This window comes from Panulirus ornatus, chromosome 4 (assembly GCF_036320965.1).
Source record: "Panulirus ornatus isolate Po-2019 chromosome 4, ASM3632096v1, whole genome shotgun sequence".
In the NCBI taxonomy this organism is placed as follows: domain Eukaryota; kingdom Metazoa; phylum Arthropoda; class Malacostraca; order Decapoda; family Palinuridae; genus Panulirus; species Panulirus ornatus.
This window is the reverse complement of record NC_092227.1, coordinates 37,118,818-37,141,976: the sequence shown is the minus strand read 5'-3', so window position 1 is coordinate 37,141,976 and position 23,159 is coordinate 37,118,818.

Below are 23,159 nucleotides of genomic sequence, written 5' to 3'. Positions count from 1 at the left end.
TCCATAGCCCACGCCTCGCAACCATACAACATTGTTGGAACTACTATTCCTTCAAACATACCCATTTTTGCTTTCCGGGATAATGTTCTCGACTTCCACACATTTTTCAAGGCTCCCAAAATTTTCGCCCCCTCCCCCACCCTATGATCCACTTCCGCTTCCATGGTTCCATCCGCTGACAGATCCACTCCCAGATATCTAAAACACTTCACTTCCTCCAGCCTCTCACCATTCAAACTCACCTCCCAATTGACTTGACCCTCAACCCTACTGTACCTAATAACCTTGCTCTTATTGACATTTACTCTTAACTTTCTTCTTCCACACACTTTACCAAACTCCGTCACCAGCTTCTGCAGTTTCTCACATGAATCCGCCACCAGCGCTGTATCATCAGCGAACAACAACTGACTCACTTCCCAAGCTCTCTCATCCCCAACAGACTTCATACTTGCCCCTCTTTCCAAAACTCTTGCATTTACCTCCCTAACAACCCCATCCATAAACAAATTAAACAACCATGGAGACATCACACACCCCTGCCGCAAACCTACATTCACTGAGAACCAATCACTTTCCTCTCTTCCTACACGTACACATGCCTTACATCCTCGATAAAAACTTTTCACTGCTTCTAACAACTTTCCTCCCACACCATATATTCTTAATACCTTCCACAGAGCATCTCTATCAACTCTATCATATGCCTTCTCCAGATCCATAAATGCTACATACAAATCCATTTGCTTTTCTAAGTATTTCTCACATACATTCTTCAAAGCAAACACCTGATCCACACATCCTCTACCACTTCTGAAACCACACTGCTCTTCCCCAATCTGATGCTCTGTACATGCCTTCACCCTCTCAATCAATACCCTCCCATATAATTTACCAGGAATACTCAACAAACTTATACCTCTGTAATTTGAGCACTCACTCTTATCCCCTTTGTCTTTGTACAATGGCACTATGCAAGCATTCCGCCAATCCTCAGGCACCTCACCATGAGTCATACATACATTAAATAACCTTACCAACCAGTCAACAATACAGTCACCCCCTTTTTTAATAAATTCCACTGCAATACCATCCAAACCTGCTGCCTTGCCGGCTTTCATCTTCCGCAAAGCTTTTACTACCTCTTCTCTGTTTACCAAATCATTTTCCCTAACCCTCTCACTTTGCACACCACCTCGACCCAAACACCCTATATCTGCCACTCTGTCATCAGACACATTCAACAAACCTTCAAAATACTCATTCCATCTCCTTCTCACATCACCACTACTTGTTATCACCTCCCCATTTACGCCCTTCACTGAAGTTCCCATTTGCTCCCTTGTCTTACGCACCCTATTTACCTCCTTCCAGAACATCTTTTTATTCTCTCTAAAATTTACTGATAGTCTCTCACCCCAACTCTCATTTGCCCTTTTTTTCACCTCTTGCACCTTTCTCTTGACCTCCTGTCTCTTTCTTTTATACTTCTCCCACTCAATTGCATTTTTTCCCTGCAAAAATCGTCCAAATGCCTCTCTCTTCTCTTTCACTAATACTCTTACTTCTTCATCCCACCACTCACTACCCTTTCTAAACAGCCCACTTCCCACTCTTCTCATGCCACAAGCATCTTTTGCGCAATCCATCACTGATTCCCTAAATACATCCCATTCCTCCCCCACTCCCCTTACTTCCATTGTTCTCACCTTTTTCCATTCTGTACACAGTCTCTCCTGATACTTCTTCACACAGGTCTCCTTCCCAAGCTCACTTACTCTCACCACCTTCTTCACCCCAACATTCACTCTTCTTTTCTGAAAACCCATACTAATCTTCACCTTAGCCTCCACAAGATAATGATCAGACATCCCTCCAGTTGCACCTCTCAGCACATTGACATCCAGAAGTCTCTCTTTCGCACGCCTGTCCATTAACACGTAATCCAATAACGCTCTCTGGCCATCTCTCCTACTTACATAAGTATACTTATGTATATCTCGCTTTTTAAACCAGGTATTCCCGATCATCAGTCCTTTTTCAGCACATAAATCTACAAGCTCTTCACCATTTCCATTTACAACACTGAACACCCCATGCATACCAATTATTCCCTCAACTGCCACATTACTCACCTTTGCATTCAAATCACCCATCACTATAACCCGGTCTCGTGTATCAAAACCGCTAACACACTCATTTAGCTGTTCCCAAAACACTTGCCTCTCATGATCTTTCTTCTCATGCCCAGGTGCATATGCACCAATAATCACCCACCTCTCTCCATCAACTTTCAGTTTTACCCATATTAATCGAGAATTTACTTTCTTACATTCTATGACATACTCCCACAACTCCTGTTTCAGGAGTATTGCTACTCCTTCCCTTGCTCTTGTCCTCTCACTAACCCCTGACTTCACTCCCCAGACATTTCCAAACCACTCTTCCCCTTTACCCTTGAGCTTCGTTTCACTCAGAGCCAAAACATCCAGGTTCCTTTCCTCAAACATACTACCTATCTCTCCTTTTTTCACATCTTGGTTACATCCACACACATTTAGGCACCCCACTCTGAGCCTTCGAGGAGGATGAGCACTCCCCGCGTGACTCCTTCTTCTGTTTCCCATTTTAGAAAGTTAATACAAGGAGGGGAGGATTTCCGGCCCCCCGCTCCCGTCCCCTCTAGTCGCTTTCTACGACACGCGAGGAATACGTGGGAAGTATTCTTTCACCCCTATCCCCAGGGATAATATACATATATAAACACACACGCACACACACACACACACACACACACACACACACATACATATATATACATATGAAAAATGTAAGAAACAATTTAGAAAACAAACTTTTAGCTTGAAATGAATGAAAAAATGAACGTCACATAATGGTAAAGGAGATTTATGTCTAGCACTATATCTTGTCTGTCATTGGTGGAGTAGTACACATGGAAAAACAGTACATTTATTTCAGAATGTTTTCAATACAAGAATATGGAACATGTGCTTTTTCATAAAGATCAATATTTTGTTTTGAGATTGTCATAAATTCACGTTCATATTTAGAGAAAATAGAGTGGGCTTTGGTAAGACTCAAGTCGGGTTCTGCTTTTTTCTTGGAAGAAATTTCTAGTCCTGTCTTGAGAATATAACTGCATGACTTGCAGTAAAGTGTCTAGGAGAGAAATTTCCCTATCTTATGAGCATTACTGCAGATCCCTTTTCCATAAGACTTTTATATAACCTAGATTAAGCTAAATGTGCTTGGTTGAAATGTTGAAATGTTATATATATATATATATATATATATATATATATATATATATATATATATATATATATATATATATATATATATATATGTATATTCTCTTTCTCTAACAATTACTTCACCCAGAGGCATCAAGTTCTGAATGGTTTGATACAAGATCTATTGTACGTCTGACGATACAGCAGAAAGAATCAGGACGCAGCAGATCCTTTATTGAACTTAGTTTTGCTAAATCGTGATGAGTATCAGAAGAAAACAGGTGACTTTTGAAATTTCTTCATCCTTCCTTAGTTTATGATGGAACAATGATCTGTGCCACTTATCAATCCTTCTGTACGCTCGTGTGTCCCCGAACTATAGTCTTCTATATTATGTTCGATTTTCATGTAATCTTGTCAGTATATGTTTCACTAACCCGGAGATTATCTCATAAGATCGGGGGATAGATAGTGTAGTGCATTACCCGTCTCTTGACGTCCTGGAGGCACTCTGGCGGCCGACCCTGCTTGATGATGATGATGGATCATGATGCACCTTCACAAGTTTAACATGTCTGTGTATTCTCATCTTCATCTTTATGGTATGGTGTTGTCTTATCGTCGCACTAGAGGGAAGGTTATATATTTCCTTAGTCTTCATCTAATGGTTGAAACTGGATCATACATGCTTATATCTGTTCGTATGTACAGTATTAAGTACCTATGTATGTCTTACGGTTACACTCGGCCACACGATCTTGCGGGCTCTTGCAGTCAAGCGTACATTCCTGGCCTGAAACTAGGTTTACGTAGTATATCCTGAAGTGCATTCCTGTTCTAGGACTAGCTCTATGTGTGTTTAAACTAAGGCATCTACTGGTTTAAAACTAGGTTCATGTGTGTGTGTCGTGAGGTACATTTCTGTTTTAACTGGGTTTACTAAGTCGTGGTAGAAATTATGATTACAATGTAACATTATTCAGTTCGCTGTTTATGTATAGACGTCTGCAAACTAAGACAAACAGGGAATAGACATTGCTCTCCACACACACACGTCTTGCTAAGTTCAGTGTACGTTTAGCAGCGCTGCTAAGTCAAGCAGTGATCAAGTCTGACGTGGTGAAATCAGCTATGTTCGTTTAATATAAAATCAGGTTGGCAGTGTATCTGTGATGGTGCTCACATGGATACCTGAACTGCATTCAGGGATGACGGTTCTCTCTAAAATACACTGAACTCTCACTCTGTCTGATGGTATCATTCAGTCCATCATTCATTAGTTCATGGTCAAAGACACAGTTGAAGGACATCCGTAAGACCACGAGAACATACGTCCAGAACCATCGTTATAGTTCACTGGCTTCCCTATATTACACTGGGTTCTAATCAGACGGTGAGATTATTCAATTACATAGCAGTTGCCTCCGGCTATGAGGTACAGTTCAGTATCACATCTGAACATATGGTCGCTGGGAAGCCGAGGCAGAGTTGCTGATCAATAATGCTGACAAATCTTGTTCGAATTAGATTAAAAAGGATAATATTACAGTGTAGTTTCCAGTGATGGTCATCAACAGATTAAGATATGTGCTGCAGTGTTAAGTGCTAAGACCATGAATCAGCATGGGCCCACATGGGTTTAAATCCTTAGCAGGGGAGTCAGCCCATTGCCAACCCAATGTTCATCCTTCCCTTGGAGCTGGTCGGTGATTGGGTACCAGGAATTGGCTTTTGTATGGTAAATGAATGAACAATGAATAACTATGTATTTAGGCAGCTATTCGGCTGAAAACACACAGTTAAGGTACGCATTACAGATATTACATAACTGGGACTGTACCTAGTTAACTAATAAGAAAAGAGCAGATGATCAAGGTGGGCTGGATATCTCCACACTCTGGATAAGTACATGAGTAGGTACATCTATTTAGCCCAGATAGTGGACATACAGGAATGTTTAGATACTATGGCTTATACATCATGCACTTTGTTGAACATAAGTGATAAATAGTTACAGTAATACAGTGGTTGACATACCAAAACTGAGCTATCGAATTGCTAGCTGTACATTTATTCATATATTGTTTATGATGTTGACAGGTAGGTTTGGGACTGTTTTTTGATCTGTCTTTGATCTGAACAAGTCAATTGTGGTGACAAACGGCAGACCTTGGTGGAGGGGCGTCGAACAGAAGGAGATCTCTGTGACAGGGGGATGTAAGCAGTGTATTGCCAAACTGCCGTATGAGCTGCCGGTGTTAGTCGGAGATGGTGGCCAGGTTCAACAAGATGAGGGCCTCTTGGTAGGTGCTGTAAGATAGGCCCAGAATGATTCTGCATGCCCTTTTCTGCTCGCTATCTAGCTGGTCCCCCTATACAGTTGAGGAGCAGATTGGGGAGGCGTAGGTATGGACATTTGAGCTCAGCTGTAGAGACACTTAGTAATCTCAGCCGGTGGAGAAGGTACTGACGGTATGAGGAAGAATTGATGATAGTCTTGACCTGACACTTCATCTTTCAATCGTCATCTATAGTGACTAACCGGAGAACGTCAGGGGGCAGTATGTTGTCTGCACTCAGGCTGATGTGCATCATCTGGTATGGTTGATGGTGACGCCGTTGCCAGTGGTCTACTTCTGAAGGCTGCTGATGAAGTGCTAAAGGGCACAGAAGTCAGGAGAATTATTGTTGATAATGATGCCAAGGGTAGGTCGTCTAGATACCTCCACCGGTGGTTTGAGTCCCTTAGTGCATCAGTTATAAGGATGAGGAGGCATAGCGGCCCCATCTTGGTGCCCTTCGGGACACCACATGTTAAGGGTAGTGATGTCGATGTAGGTCCCTAAAGTAGACGGCTTGGTGTCGACCGGCCACGAAGTTCGCCAGACACGAGACAAAACACCCGAGTAGTCCCATGTCGAAGGTTTTCTTTATGATGATGTTATGCGCTTTTCTAAGTTGCGGCAAATGAAGTCCAGGAGGCTGACAAGGCAGTGAGAGGCGGAGGAAGACATTAAGTTCCCAAACTACTGAGGGTCTACAGAATTAACAGTGTCAGCATAGGCCCACTCAAACACAAAACTTAGACTGAGGATTGGAGTGATGGCAACAGGGCGTAAGGTTTCAAGAAACTCTGGTTTGGTGGATTAGGGTAGTGGAGTGACATATGCTGTCCTAAGCTGTGGAACAAGTAGATTGCTTAAATGAAGTATTAATCATAGCGTTTAGCGGGTAAAGCTAATTCATGTGAGAATTCCATGGATTTTCACGAGAAAATTTATGGTTGTGGATGAAGATTTGGTCTGAAGGCGCTTAGATGTTTGATATCCCTCTACTGTGTTTGAGAGAGATGGGATTGGTAGGCTCTCTGGGAGGGAGATGATGTCAAGTTGTGGTGACTATTGACAGATTATGGCAAAGTGGTTGTTATTGGTGTGTGGCTTCCTTACTGCTGAGATGAACCATTCAATGGAAAGGGAAGAGCCTTCACCTGTCAGTTAATTTTTTTCATACTATCATACCACTGACCATGCTGGCCTGCTTGAGATGTTCCACATGATTCAGTGATAATCCCTCTTCGCGCACTGTCCTTCGCCTTGTGCTTAGTTCCGAAGTTGTTTGTAGAAGTCGATGTTGTGACTGTTGAATGCACGAATCCTCTACTGCACGAGTCGCTAGATGTGATGGATGATCCAGGGACCGTCGGCAGAGCGTAATGTTAACGTCTTCCAGTGAAAGAAGCGTTGCTGGGCTTGGGTGTAGGTTTATGATGGTTCTTCCATATGATTTCAACGTCATCTCTGGTCACCTCCGTCTAGCGAGGATGAGGTCCCCACCAACCCGAAATCTGTCTTCGCTGAGTCAGTGAGTGGCTGATAAGTGTTGTAGTCTGCCCGCTTGTGCTGAGAGATGGTAGGGGCGGGGACAACAACTGTGATGAGTGATGACTGCATCGGGGGGCTTGGATGATAGACAGTAGTCAGCCATATCAATAAGAATCAGGTCAAGAGTGTCTTAACCATTTGTGGGAAAGTGAACAATCTTAGTTGTAGTTATACTTGGAGGTTGATGGTGTCTATCTCATAAAAATCCTCACTTATCACAAGCTTAGAAAAGGAGTACCATATCCTGTGTGTGCCAGAAGTGCAGGTTATATTTTCTAACACTGCTTCTCTGGAGAAAGAGCGAGGCGGGTGGCAGACCACACAGTAAATGTTGGAGGTAGCTTGGCGTAACCCTTACCCATAACACCTCCAGACCAGACCCTCAGGCACTTTACTGTCAAGTCGGCTGGGCGTAAGTCTTTGTGACACAAGAGTGCCACATCTCCCCCACGCTTTGATGTACCAAGGTGGTAGAAGAGAATGCAGTCACTCAGGGTACAAATTTCAGGAGTAATCTGCCAGGCCTCTGATCATGTTATGAGGTGGCTGTGAACTGGCCTGGTGGTGATGGCTAAATCCTCAGGTTTGTTGGAGAGGAGGAGACATGATAGTAGTAGGGTCGGCAGGTTACGCCACTTCCTTGGAACTTCAAAATATTCAGTTTTCATATTAGGTTTGCCTAGTTTGTGTTGCCTTCTCTTGTTAATGTTTCAGTTGCTTTCCCATAATTGTGTGGGCGCTTACGTCTTGCATGTGATATATTTAGTGATTATAATATCTCACAAACACGAGTGTCACGTTACACCTTATCCTTTTCCAGACGACACAGCGCAGTGTTGGTGTTTACGGTGGGCGACCGCAGCCCTTACTGTGTGACCACAGTGCGCCACAGCGTGGGAAACATTATCAATGAGTCACCGTTCACAGTCAAGTTATCTATATATCTCACGATGATATTTGTTAGAATTTGTCCTTCTAGTATGAAGACAAAGATCCAAATATGCATAATCCAAAATTTCAGTTGGGTACGGGGGAGGGGGGGGGGGGAGTTAAGGAGGATTTGATTGTGGTAGTACGAGTCATCTCTGAAACAAACATTTTTGCCATCGAGGGTTGTGTATGTGTGTGTCTGTGTGTGTGTGTGAGTGTGTGTGTGTGTGTCTGTGTGTGTGTGTGAGTGTGTGTGTGTCTGTCTGTCTGTGTGTGTATGTGTGTGTGTGTGTGTGTGTCTGTGTGTGTGTGTATGTGTGTGTGTGTGTGTGTGTGTGTGTTTAAAGATATGAATTCAGACATGATACATACGCAAATAAAAGTTTGAGAGAAGAGGTTACACGAGTGCAAAATTCCCTCCTAGCAATGCACAACTTATTATCACACACACACACACACACACACACACACATATATATATATATATATATATATATATATATATATATATATATATATATATATATATATATATATATATTCATGTTGAATTTGGTTGTATAAGCGGCAGAAGGGGTCTCGTAAGGGAGATCCAAGCCTTCTAGTCACAAATGTTAATGTCAGAACTTTATGCTTGATTGGTTAGCATATCTTGAAATGTTTCTCTTTTAACAAGCTGAGAGATTCTGACTGTACAGCATTGGCTAATTATTTGATTCTCAGAAAATTATTTCGTGTATAAAGAGAAGGTTGAATCTACATATGATTATATGTAGCAAATATTTTTTATTTTTTTTTCATTCTGATTATGAATTTTGATTAACTATTGTCCTTTGTCCACTAGTGGTCCTCTGTACATGCAGATGACCAAACTAGTGTCCCTTGCTTTTTGTATATTTTACTAGTAAATTTAGGTGGGTTGCTCTTCTCATTGTCAAGCTAATTTACATATACAAATTTCTTAATATAATGACACTAATACACTAGCTGAGATGTGACTGATTGGTGATATTAGGTAAACTTCTTTTTTAAAGCTTAAATTTTCAATTATTATGAGATTAATTTGAATCTCTTCACAGTTGATTTAGAGGTGAAGTGAAGTGAAGCCCACCAAGTAAAATGATAGAGCATATTCACCCATACAGCACAATTTCATAAATCCTTCCAACAACATTTTCAGTCCACTTATGGGAGGTTGAGGCTTTCAGTCAGAGGTGTAACTAAGTCTCTCCTTTCATTACTGTACCTACTGTAAACAAAAAGCCTGTATAAATATGCCTAGATTTTTTATAGTTTGTGGTTTATATCCTCTAGATATTTTACATGGCATTTCAGTACTTTATTTTTTTATCAGTTCTAGTTTACTGTCATTTTATCTTTAGTCCAAAAGAAGGAACAGAGAAGGGGGCCAAGCTAGGATTCCCCATTCTCTGTTCCTTCTTTTGGAAAATTAAAACCTGGAGGGGTGGATTTCCGACCCCCCCAACTCCCACCCCTTTTGGTCGCCTTCTACAACATGATGGAAGTATTGTTTCTTTCCTATCCCCAAGGATAGTATATATATATATATATATATATATATATATATATATATATATATATATATATATATATATATATATATATATATATATATATATATATATATATATATATATATATATATATATTATTTATATTTTATTTTTTTTATTATACTTTGTCGCTGTCTCCCACGTTTGCGAGGTAGCGCAAGGAAACAGACGAAAGAAATGGCCCAACCCCCCCCCCCCATACACATGTATATACATACGTCCACACACGCAAATATACATACCTACACAGCTTTCCATGGTTTACCCAAGACGCTTCACATGCCTTGATTCAATCCACTGACAGCACGTCAACCCCGGTATACCACATCGCTCCAATTCACTCTATTCCTTGCACTCCTTTCACCCTCCTGCCTGCATGTTCAGGCCCCGATCACACAAAATCTTTTTCACTCCATCTTTCCACCTCCAATTTGGTCTCCCTCTTCTCCTCGTTCCCTCCACCTCCGACACATATATCCTCTTGGTCAATCTTTCCTCACTCATTCTCTCCATGTGCCCAAACCACTTCAAAACACCCTCTTCTGCTCTCTCAACCACGCTCTTTTTATTTCCACACATCTCTCTTACCCTTACGTTACTCACTCGATCAAACCACCTCACACCACACATTGTCCTCAAACATCTCATTTCCAGCACATCCATCCTCCTGCGCACAACTCTATCCATAGCCCACGCCTCGCAACAATACAACATTGTTGGAACCACTATTCCTTCAAACATACCCATTTTTGCTTTCCGAGATAATGTTATCGACTTCCACACATTCTTCAAGGCCCCCAGAATTTTCGCCCCCTCCCCCACCCTATGATCCACTTCCGCTTCCATGTTTCCATCCGCTGCCAGATCCACTCCCAGATATCTAAAACACTTCACTTCCTCCAGTTTTTCTCCATTCAAACTCACCTCCCAATTGACTTGACCCTCAACCCTACTGTACCTAATAACCTTGCTCTTATTCACATTTACTCTTAACTTTCTTCTTCCACACACTTTACCAAGCTCAGTCACCAGCTTCTGCAGTTTCTCACATGAATCAGCCACCAGCGCTGTATCATCAGCGAACAACAACTGACTCACTTCCCAAGCTCTCTCATCCCCAACAGACTTCATACTTGCCCCTCTTTCCAAAACTCTTGCATTTACCTCCCTAACAACCCCATCCATAAACAAATTAAACAACCATGGAGACATCACACACCCCTGCCGCAAACCTACATTCACTGAGAACCAATCACTTTCCTCTCTTCCTACACGTACACATGCCTTACATCCTCGATAAAAACTTTTCACTGCTGTCAGTGGATTGAATCAAGGCATGTGAAGCGTCTGCGGTAAACCATGGAAAGCTGTGTAGGTATGTATATTTGCGTGTGTGGACGTATGTATATACATGTGTATGGGGGTGGGTTGGGCCATTTCTTTCGTCTGTTTCCTTGCGCTACCTCGCAAACGCGGGAGACAGCGACAAAAAAAAAGAAAAAAAAAAAATATATATATATATATATATATATATATATATATATATATATATACTATTACTTCTGCTTCCTGGCTCAGGAGTCCGTTCTGTTTTCATTAGGCTCCTGCAATGCTCAATAAGCCGGCCACGTCCACGTGTCGGGACCATAGACTATAAAGCGCCGTGATGTGTAGAGACTGCGTGGCACTTCAGCAGTAAATGCTCGGGGTCTTCAGCCTTACATACACAGAGACATTACCCAGGTGCCCGGAGGTCGATTTACGGCGTCCTCGGGGCCGGGGAGTGGGCGGTCCTTCTCATCCCACATACCCACAGTGGGAGTCAGGATACCTGCCGCTGTAGACACTAGTTCCAGAATGATAGAATCTGACCCATCAGCGGTCCAATGGCACGCTGTCCGCCTGCTGTTCTCGTTAGCTTGAGTTTGATTCTCGAACATGTAATGATACATACATATATATATATATATATATATATATATATATATATATATATATATATATATATATATATATATATATATATATCCCTGGGGATAGGGGAGAAAGAATACTTCCCACGCATTCCTCACGTGTCGTAGAAGGCGACTAAAGGGGACGGGAGCGGGGGCCAGAAACCCTCCCCTCCTTGCATTTAACTTTCTAAAAGGGGAAACAGAAGGAGTCACGCGGGGAGTGCTCATCCTCCTCGAAGGCTCAGATTGGGGTGTCTAAATGTGTGTGGATGTAACCAAGATGAGAAAAAAGGAGAGATAGGTAGTATGTTTGAGGAAAGGAACCTGGATGTTTTGTCTCTGAGTGAAATGAAGCTCAAGGGTAAAGGGGAAGAGTGGTTTGGGAATGTCTTGGGAATAAAGTCAGGGGTTAGTGAGAGGACAAGAGCAAGGGAAGGAGTAGCACTACTCCTGAAACAGGAGTTGTGGGAGTATGTGATAGAGTGAAAGAAAGTAAATTCTAGATTGCTATAGGTAAAACTGAAAGTTGATGGAGAGAGATGAGTGATTATTGGTGCATATGCATCTGGGCATGAGAAGAAAGATCATGAGAGGCAAGCGTTTTGGGAGCAGCTGAATGAGTGTGTTAGTAGTTTTGATGCACAAGACCGGATTATAGTGATGGGTGATTTGAATGCAAAGGTGAGTAATGTGGAAGTTGAGGGAATGATTGGTATACATGGGGTGTTCAGTGTTGTAAATGGAAATAGTGAAGAGCTTGTAGATTTATGTGCTGAAAAAGGACTGGTGATTGGGAATACCTGGTTTAAAAAGCGAGATATACATAAGTATAATGTCACGTGTAATGCACCGAAACGACAGCTCCCTTTCCACATCCAGGCCCGGTATACCACGTCGGTCCAATGCACTCTGTTCCTTGCACGCCTTTCACCCTCCTGCATGTTTAGGCCCCGATCACTCAAAATCTTTTTCCCTTCATCCTTCCACCTCCAATTTGGTCTCCCACTTTTCCTCGTTCCCTCCATACAAACTCTTTGTCAATCTTTCCTCACTCATTCTCTCCATGTGACCAAACCATTTCAATACACCCTCTTCTGCTCTCTTAACCACACTCTTTTTATTACCACACATCTCTCTTACCCCTCTCATTACTTACGCGATCAAACCACTTCACACGACATATCGTCCTCAAACATCTCATTTCCTGCACATCCACCATCCTCCGCACAACCCTATCTATAACCCATGCCTCACAACCATATAACATTGATGGAACCAATATTCCTTCAACCATACCCATTTTCGCTTCTTCGAGATAATGTTCTCTCAGAGAAAACATTCTTCAACGCCCCTAGAACCTTCGACCCCCTCACCCACCCTGTGACTCACTCCGCTTCCATGGTTCCCTCCGCTGCCAAATCCACTCCCAGATATCTAAAATACTTCACTTCCTCCAGTTTTTCCTCATCCAAACTTTCCTCCTAACTTATTTGTCCCTCAGCCTTACTGGACCTAATAACCTTGCTCTTATTCACATTTACTCTCAGCTTTCTTCTTTCACACACTTAACCAAACTCAGTCACCAACTTCTGCAGTTTCTCACCCGAAACAGCCACCAGCGCTGTATCATCAGCGAACAACAATTGACTCACTTCCCAAGCCCTCTCGTCCATAACAGACTGCTTAGTCGCCGCTCTCTCCAAAAATCTTGCATCACCTCCCTAACAACCCCATCCATAAAGAAATAAAACAACCATGGAGACATCACGCACCCCTGCCGGAAACCGACATTCACTGGGAACCAATCACTTTACTTTCTTCCTACTCGTACACATGCCTTACATCCTTCATTAAAACGTTTCACTGCTTCTAGCAACTTGCTTCTTACACCACATACACTTAATTCCTTCCACAGAGGATCTCTGTCAACTCTATCATATGCCTTCTCCAGATCTATAAAAGCTGCATACAAATCCATCTGTTTTTCTAAGTATTTCTTGCATACATTCTTCAAAGCAAACACCTGATCCACACATCCTCTACCACTTCTGAAACCACACTGCTCTCCCCAATCTATGCTCTGTACATGCCTTCATCCTCTCAATCAATACCCTCCCATATAATTTCCCAGGAATATTCAACAAACTTATACCTCTGTGATTTGAACACTCATCTTTATCCCCTTTGGCTTTTTACAATGGCACTATGCATGCATTCCGGTAATCCTCAGGCACTTCACCAAGACCCATACATACATTGAATATCCTCGCAAACCAGTCTACAACACAGTCACCCCCTTTTTTGATAAATTCCACTGCAATACCCTCCAAAGCCGCCGCCTTGCCGGCTTTCATCTTCCGCAAAGCTTTCACTACCTCTTCTCTGTTTACCTTATCATTCTCACTTCGCACACCACCTCGACCAAAACACCCTATATCTGCCACTCTATCATCAAACACATTCGAAAAACTTCAAAATACTCACTCCATCTCCCTCTCACTTCACCACTACTTGTTATTACCTCCCCATTTGCCCCTTCACCGATGTTTCCATTTGTTCTCTTGTCTTACGCATTTTATTTACCTCCTTCTAAAACATCTTTTTATTCTCCATAAAATTCAACGATACTCTCTCACCCCAACTCTCATTTGCCCTCTTTTTCACCTCTTGCACCTTTCTCTTGACCTCTTGCCTATTTCTTTTATACATCTCCCAATTATTTGCAGTTTTACCCTGCAAAAACTTTCGACATGCCTCTCTCTTCTCTTTCAATAACCATCTTACTTCTTCATCCCACAACTCACTACCCTTTCTAATCTGCCCACCTCCCACCTTTCTCATGCCACAGGCATCTTTTGCGCATTCCATCTCTGCTTTCTTAAATACATCCCATTCCTACCCCACTCCCGTTACGTCATTTGCTCTCACTTTTTTCCATTCTGCACTCAGTGTCTACTGGTGCGTCCTCACAGAAGTCTCCTTTCTAAGCTCACTTACTCTCACCACACCTCTTCACCCCAACATTCTCTCTTCTTTTCTGAAAACCTCTATATATTTTCACGTTCGCTTCCACAAAATAATAATCAGACATCCTTCCAGTTGCCCCTCTTAGTTCATTATCATCCAAAGGTCTCTCTTTCAAGCGCGTATCAATTAACACGTAATCCAATAACACTCTCTGACCATCTCTCTTACTTACATACGTATACTTATGTATATCTCTTTTTAAAGCAGGTTATCCCAATCACCAGTCCTTTTTCAGCACACCAATTATACCGTCAACTGCCGCATTACTCACCTTTGCATTCAAATCACCTATCACTCTAACCCGGTCTCGTGCATCAAAGCTGCTAACACACTCACTCAACTGCTCCCAAAACACTTGCCTCTCATTATCTTTCTTCTCATGACCAGCTGCATAGGAACCTATAATCACCCATCTCTCTCCATCCACTTTCCGTCTTACCAATATGAATCTAGAGTTTGCTTTCTTACACTCGCATACTCCCACAACTCATGTTTCAGGAGCAGAGCTACTCCTACCTTTGCTCTTGCCCTCTCACCAACTCCAGACTTTACTCCCAAGACATTCGAAACCACTCTTCTCCTTTACCCATGAGTTTCATTTCACTCAGAACCAAAACATCCAGGTTCATATATATATATATATATATATATATATATATATATATATATATATATATATATATATATATATGTGTGTGTGGAAGAAGAAAGTTAAGAGTAGATGTGAATAAGAGCAAGGTTATTAGGTACAGTAGGGTTGAGGGTCAAGTCAATTGGGAGGTGAGTTTGAATGGAGAAAAACTGGAGGAAGTGAAGTGTTTTAGATATCTGGGAGTGGATCTGGCAGCGGATGGAACCATGGAAGCGGAAGTGGATCATAGGGTGGGGGAGGGGGCGAAAATTCTGGAGGCCTTGAAGAATGTGTGGAAGTCGAGAACATTATCTCGGAAAGCAAAAATGGGTATGTTTGAAGGAATAGTGGTTCCAACAATGTTGCATGGTTGCGAGGCGTGGGCTATGTATAGAGTTGTGCGCAGGAGGATGGATGTGCTGGAAATGAGATGTTTGAGGACAATGTGTGGTGTGAGGTGGTTTGATCGAGTGAGTAACGTAAGGGTAAGAGAGATGTGTGGAAATAAAAAGAGCGTGGTTGAGAGAGCAGAAGAGGGTGTTTTGAAGTGGTTTGGGCACATGGAGAGGATGAGTGAGGAAAGATTGACCAAGAGGATATATGTGTCGGAGGTGGAGGGAGCAAGGAGAAGAGGGAGACCAAATTGGAGGTGGAAAGATGGAGTGAAAAAGATTTTGTGTGATCGGGGCCTGAACATGCAGGAGGGTGAAAGGAGGGCAAGGAATAGAGTGAATTGGAGCGATGTGGTATACCGGGGTTGACGTGCTGTCAGTGGATTGAATCAAGGCATGTGAAGCGTCTTGGGTAAACCATGGAAAGGTGTGTAGGTATCTATATTTGCGTGTGTGGACGTATGTATATACATGTGTATGTGGGGGTGGGTTGGGCCATTTCTTTCGTCTGTTTCCTTGCGCTACCTCGCAAACGCGGGAGACAGCGACAAAGTATAAAAAAAAAAAAAAAAAAATATATATATATATATATATATATATATATATATATATATAGATATATTATCCCTGGTGATAGGGGATTAATAATACTTCCCACGTATTCCCTAAGTGTCGTAAAAGGCGACTAAAAGGGGACGGAGCGGGGGGCTGGAAATCCTCCTCTCTGGTTTTTTTTTTTTTTATAATTTTCCAAAAGGAGGAACAGAGGGGGCCAGGTGAGGATATTCCAAAAAAGGCCCAGTCCTCTGTTCTTAACGCTACCTCGCTAACGCGGGAAATGGCGAATAGTTTAAAAGAAAGAATATATATATATATATATATATATATATATATATATATATATATATATATATATATATATATATATATATATATATATATATATATATATATATATATATATATGTGTGTGTGTGTGTATATACATATATATACAGATATATATATATACATATATATATTTTTTCTATCATTATTATTTTGCTTTCTCGCTGTCTCCCGCGTTTGCGAGGTAGCGCAAGGAAACAGACGAAAGAAATGGCCCAACCCATCCCCATACACATGTATATACATACACGTCTACACACGCAAATATACATACCTATACATCTCAATGTACACATATATATACACACACAGACACATACATATATACCCATGCACACAATTCACACTGTCTGCCTTTATTCATTCCCATCGCCACCTCGCCACAAATGGAATACCATCTCCCCTCCTCCCTCCACCTCCGACACTAATATCCTCTTGGTCAATCTTTCCTCACTCATTCTCTCCATGTGCCCAAATCATTTCAAAACACCCTCTTCTTCTCTCTCAACCACCCTCTTTTTATTTCCACACATCTCTCTTACCCTTACGTTACTTACTCGATCAAACCACATCACACCACACATTGTCCTCAAACATCTCATTTCCAGCACATCCATCCTCCTGCGCACAACTCTATCCATAGCCCACGCTTCGCAACCATACAATATTGTTGGAATCACTATTCCTTCAAACATACCCATTTTTGTTTTCCGAGATAATCTTCTCGATTTCCACACATTCTTCAAGGCTCCCAGGATTTTCGCCCCCTCCCCCACCCTATGATCCACTTCCGCTTCCATGGTTCCATCCGCTGCCAGATCCACTCCCAGATATCTAAAATACTTTACTTCCTCCAGTTTTTCTCCATTCAAACTTACCTCCCAATTGACTTGACCCTCAACGCTACTGTACCTAATAACCTTGCTCTTATTCACATTTACTCTTAACTTTCTTCTTTCACACACTTTACCAAACTCAGTCACCAGCTTCTGCAGTTTCTCACATGAATCAGCCACCAGCGCTGTATCATCAGCGAACAACAACTGACTCACTTACCAAGCTCTCTCATCCCAAACAGACTTCATACTTGCCCCTCTTTCCAAAACTCTTGCATTCACCTCCCTAACAACCCCATCCATAAACAAATTAAACAACCATGGAGACATCACACACCCCTGCCGCAAACCTACATTCACTGAGAACCAATCACTTTCCTCTCTTCCTACACGTACACATGCCTTACATCCTCGATAAAAACTTTTCACTGCTTCTAATAACTTGCCTCCCACACCATATATTCTTAATACCTTCCACAGAGCATCTCTATCAACTCTATCATATGCCTTCTCCAGATCCATAAATGCTACATACAAATCCATTTGCTTTTCTAAGTATTTCTCACATACATTCTTCAAAGCAAACACCTGATCCAAACATCCTCTACCACTTCTGAAACCACACTGCTCTTCCCCAATCTGATGCTCTGTACATGCCTTCACCCTCTCAATCAATACCCTCCCATATAATTTACCAGGAATACTCGACAAACTTATACCTCTGTAATTTGAGCACTCACTCTTATCCCCTTTGCCTTTGTACAATGGCACTATGCACGCATTCCGCCAATACTCAGGCACCTCACCATGAGTCATACATACATTAAATAACCTTACCAACCAGTCAATAATACAGTCACCCCCTTTTTTAATAAATTCCACTGCAATACCATCCAAACCTGCTGCCTTGCCTCTCACTTTGCACACCACCTCGACCAAAACACCCTATATCTGCCACTCTATCATCAAACACATTCAACAAACCTTCAAAATACTCACTCCATCTCCTTATCACATCACCACTACTTGTTATCACCTCCCCATTTGCGCCCTTCACTGAAGTTCCCATTTTCTCCCTTGTCTTATATATATATATATATATATATATATATATATATATATATATATATATATATATATATATATATATATATATATATATATATATATATATATATATATATATATATATATATATATATATATATATTTTTTTTTTTTTTTTTTTTTTTTTTTTTTATATATATATATATATATATATATATATATATATATATATATATATATATATATATATATATATATATATATATATATATATATGCTCAACTTGCCTCTGGATCTTTAGTAAAAAGGTCACAGGTCTTAGTGTATTTTGAGAATCTTGGAATTGTCCAGCACAGAACGAAAGGAAAATAACACCTACGAGAGGCAGCTAAAGTGTTAGTAAAAGATAAAACGAAGACTCGGAAAGGTGGTCATATAGAAGCTGGTAAACATACTATATGATAAAGACGAAAGACGTATATAAGTGCTTGAGAAGAGAGGCTGTTTTACTTCATTCACACAAAGATGTGCTGAGTCTTAACGAAGCCGCGCTGAGAGATATGATAAATGAGAGACGGAGAAAGAACGGATGTTCTCATGGTCGATGCACCTGTGCCCTGGTCCGTGCGGATTCAGGACACAGAACGGAGGAAGGGGTTTATGCCTTCAGACCCGCAGCAATGACCTGTGTTATGCGTTCTGCACACAGACCAGCACCATGTACCTGTGTATGCAACTGTACGATTGTGCTTGTATGTGTCTGTGTCTTGGTATATACTACTCTGTGTGTGTGTGTGTGTGTGTGTGTGTATGTGTGTGTGTGTGTGTGTGTGTGTGTGTGTGTGTGTGTGTGTGTGTGTGTGTGTGTGTGTGTGTGTGTGTGTGTGTGTGTGTGTGTGTGAGTGTTTCATGTGAAAAAAGTGTCTGTCACCTTAAAAGCCTTACAAATATCATTTATAAATTTATTGCTGACACTCCAGGATTCATGACCTCATCAACGTTACAGGAAAGTTTCATAGTGTAAGCTGAGGAAATATTTGATGCGGGTCACACTCTGAAACAGCCCATTTCAGTCAGTGTGATATAGTTGAAAGTAATTCAAAGTCAGACATAACTGGAAGTGTCATTACTGAGAATGTCAGTCTATCACTTAGGGTAAATAAAAGAACATGGGATACTAAGGAGTAGTAGAACACCACACGGGAGACCAGGGAGTAGTAGAACACGAGGCAGGAGGCTAGGGAGAGGTCACAATGATGCCTTACATATGTGGCCAAGTTATGGTAGGGAATCAGTACCTCCCACTCACTCCCTCCCTCACTAGAGTGCGTGTGAGTAAAGGTCTTAGAGAAAATCCTGGGAGCGTTATGCTTAAAATGAAGCGGATCACCTGCTGTTGGAATGGGCCAGTTGAGGAATGAATGTGACTTTAGGAGAGTAAATGGGGTAAGAAATGAAGACCTACGAGGACTGTCGGCTCACATTAACGTGAAATGGAGAAGCTGAAGGACGTGGCAGCTGAGGAGATGAAGATTTGTTGGAGGAGCTGACACAGAGCAATCGTCCAGGGGACCAACTACTGGAAGGTGGATGAGGATGGTGTGTGGAAAGGTCGATTATCGACTTAGGTGGAAGGCCAGGATCTTGTAGAATATTGATGACACGTTTGCTAATCTACAATATGGCACAGGTGTAATCTCCGAGTGTTTATGTGCACTGACTGTAAGCGTAACGAAAAGAAAGTTTTCATAAAATTTCTCAGGTTGATCTGATTAATACCGTGCATCTGGACCGCTGTCGGTATGGCGTGGTGTGGTGGATATTGGGTATATTTCAATAAATAGATGAATATTATGGAAATATTCTGTAAACTATAATTGATTAATTGACTGATATTTCGTTAAGTAAAAGTGAAAGATACACATGAAATATTGCTATTTAGCGCATGCACAAATTGATACAGAAAAAAATATACAAACATGACAGGGATATTGTTTTTTTAGGGTCATAACTATATTTCTTACAGCTGTCGGCTTTCTGACACGAGGCCTAAACATGCGAAGAAATCAAAATGTTTCCTGGTTATGAGGGGCACATGTGTGTCAAGGACGTGCACACGTATGACTTACACGTAGCTGATGGGCGCAGAAAAATACGTATAACCCTTACGTATGTTTACATATCATTAGGGGTGCGGGGAAGTACGTCCTACGCCGGCATTGTTTATGTATCTTCCAGCATTTCTGAGACAAAGACACACAAGTTAGCTCCTAGATGTATTGTCTCTCCCATGATGGTAAGGCAAGTCAAACATCAGTGACAGTAAACAGTTGGAGCAAGACGTCGCGAGTCTCAAGCGCAACAGTTCGGCCCTTACTTATAATGGCGTGATCTTGTCTTGACCCGTAAATCGTCAGAATAAATGTCAGACTCTCAAAGGCCATATGTGTCTTATACGTATATATACTTGATGACTTCCCGTCCCAGGAGTTCCATCTATCCTTATGAAAATACTGCTGCAAACACACACACACACACACACACACACACACACGCATAAATATATATATATATATAGGGTGGCAGATATAGGGTGTTTTGGTCGAGGTGGTGTGCAAAGTGAGAGGGTTGGGGAAAATGATTTGGTAAACAGAGAAGAGGTAGTAAAAGCTTTGCGGAAGATGAAAGCCGGCAAGGCAGCAGGTTTGGATGGTATTGCAGTGGAATTTATTAAAAAAGGGGGTGACTGTATTGTTGACTGGTTGGTAAGGTTATTTAATGTATGTATGACTCATGGTGAGGTGCCTGAGGATTGGCAGAATGCGTGCATAGTGCCATTGTACAAAGGCAAAGGGGATAAGAGTGAGTGCTCAAATTACAGAGGTATAAGTTTGTTGAGTATTCCTGGTAAATTATATGGGAGGGTATTGATCGAGAGGGTGAAGGCATGTACAGAGCATCAGATTGGGGAAGAGCAGTGTGGTTTCAGAAGTGGTAGAGGATGTGTGGATCAGGTGTTTGCTTTGAAGAATGTATGTGAGAAATACTTAGAAAAGCAAATGGATTTGTATGTAGCATTTATGGATCTGGAGAAGGCATATGATAGAGTTGATAGAGATGCTCTGTGGAAAGTATTAAGAATATATGGTGTGGGAGGCAAGTTGTTAGAAGCAGTGAAAAGTTTTTATCGAGGATGTAAGGCATGTGTACGTGTAGGAAGAGAGGAAAGTGATTGGTTCTCAGTGAATGTAGGTTTGCGGCAGGGGTGTGTGATGTCTCCATGGTTGTTTAATTTGTTTATGGATGGGGTTGTAAGGGAGGTAAATGCAAGAGTCCTGGAAAGAGGGGCAAGTATGAAGTCTGTTGGGGATGAGAGAGCTTGGGAAGTGAGTCAGTTGTTGTTCGCTGATGATACAGCGCTGGTGGCTGATTCATGTGAGAAACTGCAGAAGCTGGTGACTGAGTTTGGTAAAGTGTGTGGAAGAAGAAAGTTGAGAGTAAATGTGAATAAGAGCAAGGTTATTAGGTACAGTAGGGGTGAGGGTCAAGTCAATTGGGAGGTGAGTTTGAATGGAGAAAAACTGGAGGAAGTGAAGTGTTTTAGATATCTGGGATTGGATCTGTCAGCGGATGGAACCATGGAAGCGGAAGTGGATCATAGGGTGGGGGAGGGGGCGAAAATTTTGGGAGCCTTGAAAAATGTGTGGAAGTCGAGAACATTATCTCGGAAAGCGAAAATGGGTATGTTTGAGGGAATAGTGGTTCCAACAATGTTGTATGGTTGCGAGGCGTGGGCTATGGATAGAGATGTGCGCAGGAGGATGGATGTGCTGGAAATGAGATGTTTGAGGACAATGTGTGGTGTGAGGTGGTTTGATCGAGTAAGTAACGTAAGGGTAAGAGAGATGTGTGGAAATAAAAAGAGCGTGGTTGAGAGAACAGAAGAGGGTGTTTTGAAATGGTTTGGGCACATGGAGAGAATGAGTAAGGAGAGATTGACCAAGAGGATATATGTGTCGGAGGTGGAGGGAACGAGGAGAAGAGGGAGACCAAATTGGAGGTGGAAAGATGGAGTGAAAAAGATTTTGTGTGATCGGGGCCTGAACATGCAGGAGGGTGAAAGGAGGGCAAGGAATAGAGTGAATTGGAGTCATGTGGTATACAGGGGTTGACGTGCTGTCAGTGGATTGAATCAAGGCATGTGAAGCGTCTGGGGTAAACCATGGAAAGCTGTGTAGGTATGTATATTTGCGTGTGTGGACGTGTGTATGTACATGTGTATGGGGGGGGGGGTTGGGCCATTTCTTTCGTCTGTTTCCTTGCGCTACCTCGCAAACGCGGGAGACAGCGACAAAGTATAAAAAAAAAAAAAAAAAAAAAAAAAAAATATATATATATATATATATATATATATATATATATATATATATATATATATATATATATATATATATATATATATATATATGGGTATACCCATATATATATATATATGGGTATATATATATATATATATATATATATATATATATATATATATATATATTTATTTTTTTTTTCTTTTCTTGCTTTGTCGCTGTCTCCCGCGTTTACGAGGTAGCGATATATATATATATATATTTATTTATTTTGCTTTGTCGTTGTCTCCCGCGCTTGCGAGGTAGCGCAAGGAAACAGACGAAAAAATGGCCCAACCCACACCCATACACATGTATATACATACGCGTCCACACACGCAAAT